The sequence below is a fragment of the Manacus candei genome, unplaced genomic scaffold, assembly GCF_025592945.1.
Source record: "Manacus candei isolate 608988 ecotype Guabito, Panama unplaced genomic scaffold, ASM2559294v1 h1tg000050l, whole genome shotgun sequence".
NCBI lineage: Eukaryota > Metazoa > Chordata > Aves > Passeriformes > Pipridae > Manacus > Manacus candei.
In genome coordinates, this window is record NW_026138098.1 from 21217468 (window position 1) to 21234047 (window position 16580).

At 41.2% G+C, this 16580-nt stretch overlaps 1 protein-coding gene across 1 annotated transcript in view; it reads right to left on the bottom strand.

Annotated features, from left to right (window-relative positions):
• SORBS1 (sorbin and SH3 domain containing 1) overlaps window positions 1-11944 on the bottom strand; it is a 167213-nt gene extending 155269 nt beyond the window's left edge. Inside the window, exon 1 of the mRNA XM_051800769.1 lies at window positions 11905-11944. The gene's annotated coding sequence lies outside the window, so the exon portion shown is untranslated. The remainder of the gene's footprint in view (window positions 1-11904) is intronic.
• Between the last annotated feature and the right edge of the window lie 4636 nt (window positions 11945-16580).

Below are 16580 nucleotides of genomic sequence, written 5' to 3' on the forward strand. Positions count from 1 at the left end.
CACAACCACTCAGAGGCTAGAAAAGTGTTTACCTCAACATTTCACGGAGGGGAAAGCAAAATAGAATTGAAAGATAACATACACTGCCTCTTAAAATCTTGTGACTAGCAGACTTGTACAAAACACTAACCAAACAAAAGAAAATGTAGAAAGTTCTAGTATTTAGAGTGGAAGCTTATGGTAGGGAAGATGATTAAATCAACTCCAGCAATGACTTTTTTTTCCCACAAAGATAGCGTCTCACAGCTCTATTGTACTTTACACTCACAATGACTCAAAAGTCACTCCCATAAACCACACGTGGTGAAAGTTCCTGTACTCACTACAGGGAGCACAGATGCTTCTGGAGTAGATTAGAACAGATGCTTGGAACTGGGACTCTACGGCATACCCAAAATGAGGGGATATTGCCAGAGCTAATATCAGTCTACATTTGCAAAATGCCACATAAAGACAACCAGATCTCTTGCTCACATTTTCTCTTATGAGTTCACCAACTACTTGGCCATGGATAGTATCACAATCAGCATGCACCTAATCAGGGACTGCCTTGCACTGAGCCATCAACATACTTTCCTGCATAATTTATGTTTTCATATTAATTTACATATTAGTTGCATGCCCTAAAATCACCTTGAGCACTAGCACAAATAAACTAAGATTCCTACTGTACAGTAGCAGGCTGGAGATAGGAGAGTGGAAGTATAAAAGAACGCTGTGTAATTTACACTTGACTCTACTACATCAGTAACAGAGCTGAAAATAGAAACCTCCCCTATTAGACACACATCAAGAGGTGTGACAGGTGCTTCGCAGAGCCCTGTTCCAAAGCATGTGTCAACTGGAACGTGGGCATAACATGGCAGGGAGGCAAGGATGGTTGCTGAGACAGGCACAGTTAAGCTTAGTGGTGAATGCTTTTCCCCTGCATCCACCCTGTATGTAGTCACCAGCTTGCAGGAGGTAAATTTGTATCGTTCTGTCTGCACCTATGTGATGACAAGAGGAAGGAACTTGAGGGTGACTCACTTTGAATAGAGCCTTAATAATGAAAGGTAGTGATCCCAATGCTCTTTATTCGGGCAAAATGGTCTTCATTTCAGTGGTAGCCTTCCCAAATACAAAATTCAGACTTGGCCTTAGTTTACTAAACCATTACAAACAGAATTAATTAATTAAATCTGAATTAATAGAAGGACAGACCATGGCTTGGCAAGATGCCATATAAAGCAGTCTTTTCACAGGATTAAGTTTTGCCTGAGAAGCTAACTGTCAACCAAAGGCTAGTTCAGTATGAACAAGTCACCTAAGATAAGGAGGTCTGTGACATCCAGCAGCTCAAGCAGTGAGGATTTCCTGTCACTCAGTGCTATGAGGCAAACAGAGGCTCTGAGGTGTCCTTGTACACAGGACTCACAAATTACTTCTGTTGCCAGGTGACTGAATTGTAGTCTTAGCTGATGTGCCAGAGAAGCAGCGTGATATTTTTGAAGGCCACAAGTCTATATAAAATCATTACGGGTGATTATTTTTAATTCAACAACTAGATTTCACTCCAAAAAGCTTTACCAAATTGACTTATATAAGTTATATGGGATCCAACTGCTGACCATTCAGCCAGTATCCACTAACAGTGACTTTGCTTTAGCTCATGTAGCAGGGAATGTACTAGAGCACATGGGTTCTTAAAACCTGTGATTGGCCTGAAATTCCTACAGACTTCTCCAATCTTCATCACAAGGGTGGGGTACCTCATGGCCTTGTGCTGCTACTGTACTGAAAAATACTAGTATAGGCATAAAATTTACGACAGACAGGCATGAAATCCTTTGTCATAAAATTTTAGTTTTCCTGTAAAAGAAATGAACCTATCTATGAAACATCCCTCATATATCTTAGTCAACAGCTTGTAAGCTTCAATAATAGAACAAGGACATATCATGAATTAGTCACAGGATTTCACAGGGCTGAACTTAAAACCTTTATGAAAACTAGATTCTGTAAATTAGATTATATTGTTTTTAAAAATAAAAAACCAAACAACACGACACAATACTTCATCCAAGAAGGCAGCAAGACAATGACAAAAAGAAGGAGAAATGTCACACGTAATAAAAAAGAAAACTCCAGTTCCAGTGACAGCCAGCAAGTAAACTAAAATGTTCATTTAAACATGTTAAGATTGGGGAAATTTCCAACAGCTCTCTGTTGGGAGAGAGAGACAGAGATACTCACGTCGTCTTTTCTTACTGGACAGCAAGCAATATCTGTGGCACTCTCCAGAGCTCCACTATCAACTCTCTTTTGAGGAATCTGTACAAGCCCTAAACCCCCAGGAAACACTGAACCACTCATGACTGGACCTTCCCTGTGGGCTGGCCTCTGGAAATTGCAAACATCCTCTCTTTACAGCAGAGAATCTCTGCTGTGGTGGGGAAAATCACAGGGCAAACACTGTGGTGTTCAAAAGGAGTTTTTGGCATTTGCTGTGAAACATGGCAACTGTGTTATGGCAGTAATGGGCTATTCCATCCACTGAGCATCAAGTGTTGCTCAAAAGTAACTACAATGCCATTGCAACATTTCCACATTCTCTCTCACTGTCTATTAATTCCAGGCCAATGTATTTAAATTTAAAAATCAAAAGGGAGAAATTATTTAACATCGTATACTGACAACTCAACAAAGCAATGAGATTATTTCCATCAACCCCAACAAGCTTGGATCAAATAGTGGGTCTCTTGAGCTGGCAAAGGCTAGAACACAGCTAACAGTTACAGTTGATGAAGCATGAGTCACAAAATACCACAGCTCACACTGTGTCTGAGCTCTAGTAAATGCAGTATCAGCAGCAGAACATTTGTTCAGATCAACACAACGAGTGCATGCCTGACAGGATGGTTTTCACTGGGCACAAACACGCACATCTGAGTGCGCTCATAGCTTGTTTGTTCTAGTAAAAAACAATGAAAGACAGAAAGAAAGAACAAAAGTGAAGGCTGTGAGATGGCAAAGGGTTGTTGTTCTCTCTTTAATGAGGCCTCACAACATAGCAGGTGATTCTCCAGATGCCATCTCCCAATCTTACGAATGCACACATTAAGACATAACTCTATAAAACACCCTCCCAGGGAGAACTTGGAGGAGACAATGTGAGGTGCTTCTACTCCTGCCAGCAATCTGACTGCAAAACAAGAGACTTGGATTCTTTTTAATCAAAATTCCACCCAAAGAGAAACAGCCATACAATATATGTACATTGAGGAAAAAGACTCACTGGCAGGAGTGCCATGAGTTAAAGGCAGCTGCAGGGAGAAGGAACACCTCTGCTGCATTCATTTCCTGCACTGAACAGAGTGATTTTATGTGGAATGTCTGACTGCTAAGTCTATTCCACTTTCCACCCTTCAGAGCTAAATAACAGTATTCCCTTCTGTTCCTCCATTGCTTCTAACCCAAGAATCTCCAGCTAATTTACTTGCTTGATAAACCCTTCCTCTTGGAGTTCAGTTTTAGCACCAAGATACAGACTCGTGTTTTTAAAGAAGATCACAACAATCATGTAAAGATACATACATCACATTTCTCAGCTAATTAAAAATAAAACATAAGCAACATGATTTAAGTCTAATAATCACTCATTCAGTACCATAAACACAAAGACTGATGGCCAGTCATTTGTCATCTTCATATTCATGTGTTATACAATGGGGTACAGTGACCCAGGAATTGTAATAGAAAACACTCTTTGAGGGTTTTGTATCCTTTTTCTAAGTATATATATATAAGTATCTATTTTTAAAAAAACAAGTACAGCCTTCTGATTAAAATATTGATAATGTTTATAGAACAGTGTTCCGGAGACCACCTAGTAAACTAAACAAATGAATAATACAAATTTTAAGAACACTTTAATTAAAAGCTTACTGTTAATAGGTATATCCAAGCTAGAAGATCTCTTCTATCATGAGTATCCGTCGTAGAGTCAGTAAGAGAACCATATTTTTGTGAAGATGTTGTGAAGTTTCTTTTCTTTCTGAGTACTTTCAGGCATTTTTTTCTATGGATAATATATCTCAGATTGAATAACAGTGTTTGTTTATCAAAGTCTTCACAGAGGAAGTCTCACAAAACTACATGGGCTTAGGAAAGAGGTTAGAGTGCCTGTGAGTTTTTTCTGCTAACTTTGTCTCATATCTGCCTGAGGCAAGAGAAGACTCACTACCAAATGCAAACTGCCCCATAATGTCAGATCACAGACCAAAGCCAAGCTACAAAGGAAAGGAAAAGGTGGTAGACCACCAGACCCCATGTCATTCCTCATGCAAGAGTGGTTGTCAACAGCACAATGCCCCACTGTCTTTTCATCCTCTTCCTAGTCCAGTCTTCTCACTCAGCCCAACAGTATTCTGGGTTGATGCTGTCTCTGGTGGATTTGCAGAAGGCCTGTTCTTATGAGGACTTTGATCTTAGTTGGTGCCAGGGTTCTTTGAATCCAGGCAATAAAATAGAAAAAAGGTCAAGAATAATAATACATTGTTGGTGTACACACATGTGCACTGCCATATGTGTAACTAAGCATCACTTTTAGGAGAACCACAACACAATTTTTACAGGTCTTTGAAACATCTAGATGTTATTATAGCAAGTACAATATTTTGCTGATATGCTCAAGATGTTAAATGCATCTTCAGTGCCCAAGGAAATGTGATTTCCAGGTTTGGAGTCTCTGATTCTATGATTTTTTTGTACATTTGTATAGTTGTCTGGAAAGACTCCTGACTGTCACAGATACACTAAGAGATGGTGCCTAATAACACGGCAAGGTAGGACACAAAGCATGTGTTCTTCATGAATGTTTGTCTACCCCAGTCTTACAGCACTACAATACTGTTGCTTGGCACATCTTATCTTCTCGAAAGCAAATTTTCTGACAAATGGACCCATAGTTATTGTACATTCATATAACATCTTACATGAGGGGAGCACAAATCTGCTGGACATATAAGTTTTCAAAAAACATTTATTATTTGGTTACTTACAGAACAAAAAAGATTCAGAGAGGTATTGAAGAGAGAAGACACTGAAGTAAAGATAAAGTGAGGAAACAAATATTTACACAACCTTCACTCTTTTTTAATCTTTTATTGGAAGTGATATAAGTTCTCAGCATATATTGTGATAAGTACCAATAGATAAGATTAAAATAAAAAAATAAAAAGCTGTAAAATATTTAGTGTGTTCTTTTAATAATTAAACAGCCTAAGAGCTTTCAGTCTAGTTGTACTGACAGCACAGCCAGACTTTTCAAGAGAAGAAAACAACCTAAATATCTAGTCAACTATTAAAATGTGTTATTAGAGTACTATTTCTGTCACACTGTATCAGGAGAAACTGCGATACCTAATGATTTTTCTCTAGAAGCTGTAACTCTGGGGCATGTATTGCTTTTAACTGTTCCTCAACATGTTTGGATATGTGATATATTCTTTCCCCATTTTGCAGACTTGTGCCCAAGAGGTTTCTGAGAAGATATCTTCTCGAAACACATTTTACTGGCACAGGCCACTAAGCAGAAATTCATTGCAATTTTCTTTGCAACACAAGACTTGACTGGCAATTCTAAGTTGATATACTGAATACTACATACTGTATCTCTCACACTACATGATGGAGGGGACTCCACACAAAGATCTTCTCTAAGGCTTCTGGAGACAGCGGACGCATCCTCATAACTGCCTAGAGCACTGAACTCTCTCCCTTCCTGGAAGGAATCTCGGGATGAGCATTCAGTGACCCAGAGAAAAGCTTAGACACAGAAAACACTGTGAGGAGACCCTACACAGTACAGCCTCTAGTCAAGTCATCTACCCTTGCAGTGATGATTCCGGTTGGGCGAGATGAGGTGGGAATTACTAGAAAATAGTGCACAGTCTCGTATTACCTGCAAGGACTTGTAACATTTTTAGGCAGCCTAAGTTCACACAGTTCAGACTCTGCTAGGGACAGTATGATGTCAGACCCCAGGAGCCAGTGTGTTACCCAGCATCTAGGACCTGGGTCATCCTCTAAGGCACAATGTAGACACCAACAGGGCACATTAATCTGCCTGGGTTTTTCTCCTCTGCCAAGCACTGGCTCTGATGCCTCCTGTCATGACCATACAAAACTCAGCTTGAAGTTTAGTAGAAGACTAAACTTCTGTGCCAACCACACTTAAATATCCAACAAGTGTTTGTGGAGCTCAGTGCTGCATGACTGGCTATTCTCTCAGTACAGCTTGTGTTTTGTGACTGGCTTGTCCCCAAAACACAAGAATGGCTTTCTATGAGGAATAGAGGTACTTCATGTGCAAATACATTTCAGCTGAGTTTTCAGAAAAATAACCATTGGTAAAACCAACACTTTAATCCATAAAATTCTACAAAATTAGACAGAAAAGGGAAGTTACAAGTACCACCACTGCAAAGACATGTCTTATTTGAACAACTGCTTGCAAACAGTTTTCCACAGTATTTAAAGATCTCAGAGAACATCACAACAAAGAATATGGAGAGTAGGAAGCAGACCTAGTTCAGTCTAGTACTATCCCTTGCTTAATTATCACCAATGATAAAAGGATAAATATCTATAAATTCACCTAGACTGTTTTTGTAAATATATTACTATCTACCATAAATGCTATACAAACTCTCAGCTGAATTGATCTGAGTATTTTGAGATAATGACAGCTATCATTCCACATTATGTCAAAAAAGATTCTGTGCTCATTGCTTTTTCTTAGCTCTTCTAAACTGTGGGCTTGAGCTAAGTGAGGGCTAAGACTACCTTACATGACATTACTGCTGTTGACGTAGCTGGGCAAAATTCCAAGTGCACAGTCCCTAAATCTGGCCTTTCTCTCTTAGGGCCTCACACAACTAACTTGTTCTGCTTCATCCAGAAGAACTATGCCTATGATTATAAAAAGGCATTTCACTGCAAGGACCATTAGACTTGGCCTTCCTGCAAGGGCAGCACTGGTGTGTCCCTTGTAATGGCAATGCTGTAGACACTGGAAAGTGGGCTGAAACTCACAATAATAACTGACCAACCACTACTTTTGACTCTCAAAAGTTAGGATCAATACAGACATGGAAACAAAGGAAAATTAATTCAAATTCTGGTATCAGCCTCCCTTTCCAAATAGTCATCTTCATCCTAATTATGTTCATTCTGCTCTAGGAAAGCTGTTCCTTATGTGAATGAGTGTTGCAGTGTTTATTCAAAACCAGAATGGCCTTCTGGTCTTGGGGTGTATTTCATTCATATTACGCAAATAATTGATTCTTTGAAAGACCTTTGAAGCTATAAATCAAATCTGTAGACAAACTACATTTTCATGCATGCTGCCGTTTCCTGTTTTCCCATTTGGATGGAGGCACTGAAAGACCCCAGCTGTCACAGTACCGAATAATCTTCTCTTAGTTCTCAGGATAAGAGGAAGTGGAATTATTTCAGAAGTCTTCCTAACAAAGAATAATTTTAGCAACAGTTTGCTGTCTAAGATAAGGCCACTCACTTCAAAGTTTTTATTGTTTCTGAAGAGGGCAAACATCAATAAAGTGTTACAAGATTGGCTATGGATATAAAAGATAATTTCTTGTAGAAATTGCTTTACCTTTCCACATCTCATTTCCTTCAGCTGGAAAGTGATAGTAGAGCTGCCTGCCTATGCTGACATCTGTAGATAAGAAACAGATTTAGTGCTACACTGTAATTCTGCAGCTAGAGAGACTTCACACAGGATATGGAAAAAACTCACCTAAAAATCAATCCATATTACCTCCTCTTACTGTGAATGGGTAAGAAACCCAAACACCCAGGTTTATATCATATGCATTAGATATCTAGATGCAAAGGATGAGAGACAGAGAATAAAATACTGACTGACACATGGGCATTCACACACCCAAATTCTGATATGAAGTGTCTGATCTGAGAAGCACATCACAAACCAGTTTTTCTACCTCATTATTCTCATCTAATACTATTTGTTTTCCTAAACACATTCCAACAAACAGGATCCATGATGCAGGAATCCAAAATTACTTAATCATGCTTCATTATATCTTAGTGAGACCATGAAAAGGCATATATGATGTTATTATTTCTTCCAGTATTTAAATAGCATTTCTCTCTGGGATGGCATGTCACGTCTGTTTTAGCAACACTCAGCAACTACACACAAAAAGGAGAATGAGGCATGACTATATCTAGTTGGCAGAGTTATCACAGAGTGGCTGACCACCACTGCCCAAGCAGTTTGGCATGGATCAATTTTCATGCAAAAAACCCTGCAAAGTGCTGAAGAACCAAAGCATGTATGGCATCAGTGTGACACCTTCTTTGAAAGACACCTCCAGTAGCACATTTGACTTTACTGCCATGCTTGGGTAAGCACTCTCTTGGCTGAATGTGAAGACATGACATCATCACTTCCCAAACCTTCTCCCATAACTGATCCAAATACTAAGTCAGTCCAAAACCTGCTTAAATTGTGGCATGCAGAAGGGTCACAGTATAGTCTGCAAAGGAGCAAAGGCTGAAATCATACTAATGTCAAAGGTCAAGTTCATAAATTCCTATTTAGATATACAGACTAAGTGCCAATCACCCAAGAAAAAGAAGAAGAGAAGGAAAACATCTGGGTATCCAGCATTGTTGAAAACTCAGGCTTTTGTTAGGCTCCTACTTCAGAAATGTTAAGTAGCAAGCAAAAGCCCTAGCATATTCTTTTACACAATAAGAGCAAAGACTAAAACAACCTACCCATGACTGAGAACTTCAAAGGCCTGAAGTAAAAACAATTTTCAAAGAACACTGAACTTTATCCATGCTGCCAGTGCATTTCCCAGCCCTGAATAAATCCAAATCAAAAATCTCACAAAAAAAAAAAAAAAGCTTCTCTGTTGAAAACTTCTTGTCAGCTCTTAAAGGTGCAGCAGTTTCCATAATCCTGCAGGTAGCCTCTCACTGATATAAATTACACCAAGCAATGAAAGTGCTGAGCCTATCTTAACACTTGAACCACAAACAACACACACTGTACAACCTAATTCCATAATGCTTATTCACATATATAGCTCCACAGAAGTTAATGGGATTATGGAAGGGATTGAAGACTTCAGGATCAGACCAGCAGAACCTCTCTGGCTCATTGCAAAGGACTCAGAAGAGAGAGAAAACACCATGACTGTTCATCCATCTTAGGAGATATATAGTATAGTTTTTGCTCAAAACAAACAATACCAGCAAAGGCACTGTTTTGGTCTCCCCAACTGCCTTGTGCTGTCATAAAACCAAAGAGGCATTCAGTGAAGTCAAGTACAGAAAACTGAAAAATAACACCAGAGAAACATAGAGGGACAGAGAATTAACCAATGTAGCTCTCTGCTGCCGGATACCATTGAGACAAAGCATTCTGTAGTAGTTTCATCAATTAATTAGCACACTGTATACAGTAACATATCAGTATAAATAAGTCCCATGACCAGTATCTGCTGCCATGTCCCAATAGTGACCCGAGTGTGTGCACACACACGCATGCACCCATGTACACAGAGCACACTCTTCAAAACGTGACATGTAATTTTCACAAAGGTTTAACATTCCTGGTTTTTTCCCCAGATTCAACCTTTGCAAAAAACAGTAAACTAGTAATTCAACATTTGCAGAATGCTTCAAAGTTTCTCTGAATTCTCCTTTTCCCCCTACTCCAAATATTTTCCCTCTCCTACAAACAGAAAACACAAGAAGAGACCTGCTTATCACATGACCTTCCTTTGGAGGAATCCTTACATTTGTACTCTTTGAATCATTTGCGTATCAAAGAAAGAGGAAGCTGCAAATAATATTCACATAGAGCACATAATTCTTACCTTTCTGACTTTTAGATTAGCCTCCTGGGCATGTGAAATTTATTAGGCACTGTTTCTTTCTTGTTCTAGGCAGCTTAGGTGTGAGCTTGTGTGTATGTGTGTGTTTCTGTTTATATTTACAAAAAATCTGATGTATTCCAAAAAAGGCACACTTGCTGTGTTTTGACTCTATAAATATCACTACTTATATACTTTTATGGTATTATGAATCCATATTGGCTTTACAAAACAGGATTATCTTTAAAAATAACTACTATTTGAAGATAATAAGTATACCTACTCAACAAAAAAAGGGGAATATAAAAGAAATAGGATTCATTAGGCACACCAGTGTGATACATATATCTCTTCTGTATGTGTATCCCTGTAGCAGAACCAATGTGGTCCAGCTTCTAGAAGTCAAGAGATATATCTGCAAGTAACCTTGAGCAAGCTAAACCTCCCCTTGCCTTGCCATACCTTCTGGGTAGAGAAGAGTCTGGGACAGATACAGTTTCTTTTTATGACAAGGTAGCAACAAATACAAGAGAGAACAATCTTCAAGTAGCATAATCTATAAAAATGAAATACTAATATACCAAATATTTCCCTGAAACAGCAGCAGTAAGAGCCATACCAAGCAGAATAAAGAAGCAGCAAGTACAAGTAAGGAAACACTGATCTTTGGGCAGAAGAGTGAAGAACACATTCTGCTCAGAACAAATCCCACTATCAACCATCTGGGTTTCACTCTGGTGCCCTTGATTTGGGGGCTTCTTTACTGAACACATACATAGAGGTGTAACAATCATCGCACTGACACGAGCACAGGTCACTTACTGGTTAAAAATCAAACAAGGGTAACAGCAGGAGCCCAGGCAGTTTTGCTGAAATGAGATCTGCACAGCAGGGCAGGCATGGCTTTTCTTCATTACCCTAATAGCCTAATAAATAAATAAGGAATAGTTGTGTCCATGGTAATCATGCTAGTGATTTTTTTTTCTTTCCCTTCCAAGATACCTCAGGAGAGAGGTAGCCAGACCCTGGCTGCAGAATCTGATCTGTAAATAAAAAACTGAGACCTAAATGAAGCCCTTTTTATGATAGGATTTAACTAAAACTACTGTATATTTTCAGACATTTAAATCACCTACCATTAATCAGGTACTGGTGGTACCTGAAGGTGCTGCCAATTATTTTTCACTCCTGAATTTCTTATGCGCTAATTGCGAAAGGTATTTACACCTCTGCAGAGAAGCACACAAAATACAAATATTCAGAAACAATAGAGTTAGGCTAACCAGTACCCTCCTTTCCACTTAAAGACACAACGGTTTCATACCCTACCATTCCAAGCTTCTGTTTTATCCAAACTGCACTAAGTGTTGGCTTCCTAAAGTACAGTATTCTGTATGTCACACGCAGGGCAGCATCCATGCGCCGCTGACTTGGTAATTGCATTATCTGCAGCCACTGATGAATGAACAACCGTAATGCATACATCCTGGGCTTAGCTCTCTCGGGACAAGTAGACACGGACTCCTCACACCAGATTCACTCAGTTTGCTGAGTCCGAAGGTACACAGAATATACCCCTGTGAATTCCCTCTCATTTTAAAAGCAACGTTGTAATCTGCTCCCCCTTCCCACTGACAGAAATATAGCACTTCTATTTACAAGCACCAGAAGCTCATTTCCAAACCTACTTCTCTGCATCTGCAATCTATTCTACCTGCAAATAATAAGGGTTCAATAAAGACTTGCAAAAATTGTGGTGTAACACCGACAGCGCCTCCGGATATTAGGGAAGAAGAGAGAGGCGCTAATATCCCACAGCATAATGGCCCTTTAAAGAACGACTAGTCCTTATGGGTATTAATAATCTCAAAAATAAAATGGACCCAAGGCGATTTCCACTGCAGAGGGCAGAAATGACCAGCTGCCACAGCTGCGAAAGCCCCGGCTGCAAAAACCCCGGCAAAGTTAAACGCGCAGACGAGCTTACCTCGGAGCGGCAGCGGCAGCCTCCGTGCCCGCCCGGACGGGACGCCGCAGCCCAGCTCTCCAGAGCTCCGCCGAGCCGAGCCGAGCCGAGCCGAGCCGAGCCGAGCCGAGCCGCCCGCGCCACCGCGGCTCCCCGGCAGGCGGCGGCCGCCGATGGGCACCGCCCCCCGCCCGCCCGCCGGCAGCGGCGCGGGAACCACCCGCTCGGCGCCGGCACGGAGCGAGCCCCTTCCAGGGAGAGGGAGGAAAAAGGGCCTGCGCTTCCCAGCCGGGCAGGCGAACCCCAGCCGACCCCGAGGAAGGCGGGAGCAGCGCGGCCGCCCGGCTGGCAGCCCGGGAACGGGGGGCGCGGCGGCCCCTGCCCGACCTGTTGCGTGTGTCGGTCGCTGTTGGTTCCCAGGGTGATGAAATTTGCTGGGGATTGAGGGCTGGGAAAGCCGTGCACCGGTGAGGTGGGTACACGGCTGAGCAAGGGACTTTCAGTGCAGCCATCGACTGTGTGTATCGACTGTGTATCGACTGTGTGTAATTTTGTATGTATGCATGCATCTTCTCTCTGAAGAATGGAGAGGAAAATATGAAGGAAGAGGCAAGAGGACTGGTAAATCACTGAATGCTTCATCTGGTTAAAAAAAAAAAAAAAAGAGATCAAATAGAGGAGAGGGGAAATCTGTCTCATTCACCCTCCATTGCACTGAATTAATATTACCATTTTGTTTTCATTAATGCTTAGGGCACAACTCCCAGATCAGCTTAGGTACTCCGCCAAAGTGAGGGAAAGCCAGTCCAGACTCGAGGTTACGCACAAAACATATGAAGGTACCAACCCACAGATGGCCTGACTGTGCTGCCTTTGTGTAGAGAGGAAACACCATGTACAGAGGGAATTTCATCCTTCTCAGGCTGTCATGACATCTTGTGGGTTTTTTTTAATCTTCAGAGGTTATCATTCTGTTTTCTTTCTTCTTCACCTTCAGAGTTCTTGTTGTCTTTAATATACTGACAGCCATAAGAATCTAGTTTGTCTTTACTTCAATACTACACCTGAATCAAAAATATCACCAAGTAATTCAAACGAATTGCCAAAAGAAATTGATTAGATCTCAATCTGTAAATTGAGAAAAGATCAAACATATTTTGTCTCCAATTGCCAGATGACACAAAGGAAGTTTAACCCTAAACTTTGTTCCCTCCACACTAACCTCTCAAGGGCAGATGGAAAAACCTCCTTCATTTCAGAGAGATGAATACACACAAAAGGAGGCTCGCTGCCTTCCAGATGGGGACCGGAAGTTTGCAGCGATGATCCCGAGCAGCCCTCCGCTTCTTGAAATCCCCAGGAGAGAGGAACGTGACCGTCATCTCAGAGCACAATGGACAGCCGGGAATTCTCAAATCTGAAATCCAGCTTGGGCAGAAAAGAGATGTATGGTTTTCCTCTCTGATGGAGAGCAGGGTGATAAAATTTGTGGCATCCTGCCAAAACCATTGAACCCATTTAGGCACAAAACCTCATCTTACCCAGGCTGAATAGCATCAAGGAGAAAAAAAGAATTGAAATTTTATTCATTGGTATTCCCACCCCTCAAAAAACCAACCAAACAAAAAGATTCCTTGCATGATAAGAATAGCCATCTGTGAGACTAACTGAAAGCAAGGCCTGGGGTTGACCTCAGAGCTGAAATGCTAATTTTTAATTTAGAGACTTACCAGAGTGCAAAATGTGTGCAAGCGTATACGTACATCTCCATGCAAAAGAGGCAGAACACAGGATCAGTGTAGGTAGGCAGGCAGTTAATCATTGTAACCATGATCTCTCCTGACCTGTAAGGTCTGTAAGAGTTGTTTGCCTTTCTCTGCTCCTGAAACAATGCTTCTAAGAACCAGCTCAAGTACCTTTAAGTATATTGGGGACTTGCTGGTTCATCTCTGAACCCAGGAATATCAATCTGCCAATCTAGAATAGCTATTCCGTTCCAGGATCTTGCATAGGGAAGGCAGATGAGTGCTTAGCAGGACAGGTTCATCCATCAGGCAGATCCACCAGCAGCACAAACCAAACCTGGTTTTACCCTTCTGCTGCATTAGTGCCTCTGCGAGAACTTATGGATCATATTTTTTATCTGCACTGTTAGATACCACTCCTGCTATCCTTAGAAAGATTATACAGTTGCTTATGGACACTGTGGAGCACTAAAAATGAGTTGACAAGATTGCAGGGAATGCACAAATGTAGGTCTTTTCTGCTTGCAACAGAGTCAGGTCTGTTGTGATATAAACTTAGCATTGACATGGCCACCCCATCCACAGTAGCAGGCAACTGCAAGTCAAACCATGGCGAAATGAGGACTTTAAGTGAAAGCACACTTACATACATGACCCAGTTTTCAAAAGCTGTTGAGCTTTTCTGAAAATCCACCTAAATAAAAGCAGATATCTTTCCAAAAATGCTCAAAAAACAAACCTCCACCATTTAGCTGATACGGATAAAAATCCATCAAACCTTACTCAGGCTATCTGTGAGAAACCAGCATTTCCTCTGTATCAGGAGAGGACTTTGTATCTCACTGCTGTCAGCAGGTGACTTTACAGATGCCCATATGCTATGCATTTTGCAAATAGCAAACATTTGTCTCCTGAAATGCCCCATCTTCCTGCTTGTCTCAAAAGCAGGAAGTCTGCCTTCCTGCTTGTGCCCCAGCTGTATTAAAAAAGGCATGTAATGGACTGTTATGTTACTAGCAGCCAACCTAATAACTGCAGTTAGTCTAAGATGACACATGAACATGAGAGCTTAAAGTATGTAGCAGGGCCAATCGTTTCATTAGGAAGTGAACTCAGCCCTTCCTGTGAAGACCCATGTTACCAGAGGGAGCAAATCTTTCATCACAGAGTTATTGCTTTGAATCCAATGCAGAGACATCTCAGGCTGAATGCATAAATATTCCCCACTGCCAATGCATCCTCAGCAAACTGCCCCAGAGAGCAAGGACTGAGCTCTGTTCTTCCCTTGAACAGTGTCTCTCAAGGACAACTACAAGGAGGAAACTAACACTGCTGATACTTCAGGTAGAGGCCTGTAAGAACAACTAGTAGCCTTCACAGTAACATCAATTGACAGACATCCCTCTCTTTAAAGGGCTTGTTCTGTGTGCAAATACAAAGACTGCACCACACTTACAACCCTGAGACATTACCCAGGTGCATTGGAATTTTAATGCTAATCTAAATACCCTCACTGAAACAAGATAAATGTAATGGCTAAATAGCTGGTATGAGAAAACAGAGATAAATGGATTATGGGGCAACACAGACGAAAAGCACTCAAACATATATTGGAATCCTTCTTACTAGGAAGACTTTGGCTACACGACACATTTCCTCCCCGCCCCCTTTCCTCCTCACTGAAATTTTGAACTGTGAGTTTAAAAGAGAAGTTTACCCTTCTCTAGACAGGTAGCATTTGATGCTGGTCCCAGGATTATGTCAAAGGAGACACACATTCGATCTTTGCAGGAACATGCTCACTGCTCCCATTTAGTGCTGGAAAGGGATCCCCTCCCTGAGGTGGCACAGGAACTGGATGGGACAGAGCTTGTTAGCAGCCTGCTGGCCTGGATGTGAGAAAAAGGAAAACCTCTGCTTGACCCAAACCCAGATAAACGTTCCACAGCACTAAAGTAATACATTTTTTCATTTGTAACATAAAGATGTCTTTAAAATAAAATCTGTGACATTACTGATTCGAAATCCTGCCATTTCCACAGCGATAGCCTGAGCAAAAGTGCACTTCAAGGGTGAACTACTCTACTTCATAAGACAGCAGCTTAGACAAGAAAATCAAGTGTATCTCAGGTCGGTCTCTCAGTGTCACCAACTCAATGCAACTATACTGACTCCAGGCCCCTCTTCTGGGCTCCCACCATCCTTCATCACACTGTTTAAACCAGACACAAAGTCATGCTGATTCTATGAAGGCATCCAGACAGAGCAACTGCAACATTTTCCAAAGGCAAAATCACAGAGTGTAGTGAAAGGGAAACTGTATTGACTTTTTGCATGGCTAACAAGGGATTTGCAAGCACACAGGCTATGTTTGTTCAACCAGAGTTGAAAAGAAAACCAGAATCATATGAAACATCCCTCTAATCCATGAACCCAGCGAACAGGATGGCCCTGGCTATTGTGTCAGGACATAAAGCTTGGGGTCCTTAATCCTTGAAATTATTGGCATGGTGCACTTGTTCTGTGACAGCTCTTTCAGATCTTTTCCCATCTCTATTGTTTTGTTTTCTGCTTGAGTAAATAGTAGGGCAAAAGTGAGACACATTTTTTTCTGCTGTCATCTGTCAGGATGAATGGCCTGGATCTTCACCTCCCTGCTTTTTCTGTCGACTTTGTGTCTTGACTAATGCACGTGGGCTACCATCAAGGAAGGAGTCCTCTCCCATTTAGTCTTCTATGAAAAGTGCAGAGTGGAAATGATGGCACAGCATACAAAGGATGTCAAGGATGAGGGCCAAAAACACAGGGAAAAAAATTAAAAGCCAGAATCCACCTTGTTTACATCACAGACCACCATTCACATCCATGGTGAGAAAATGCAAAGTGAACAAATTGCCTCTGATTTGCAAATGGGGAAACTGAGGCAAAGAATAGCAATATGACCATGGTCAC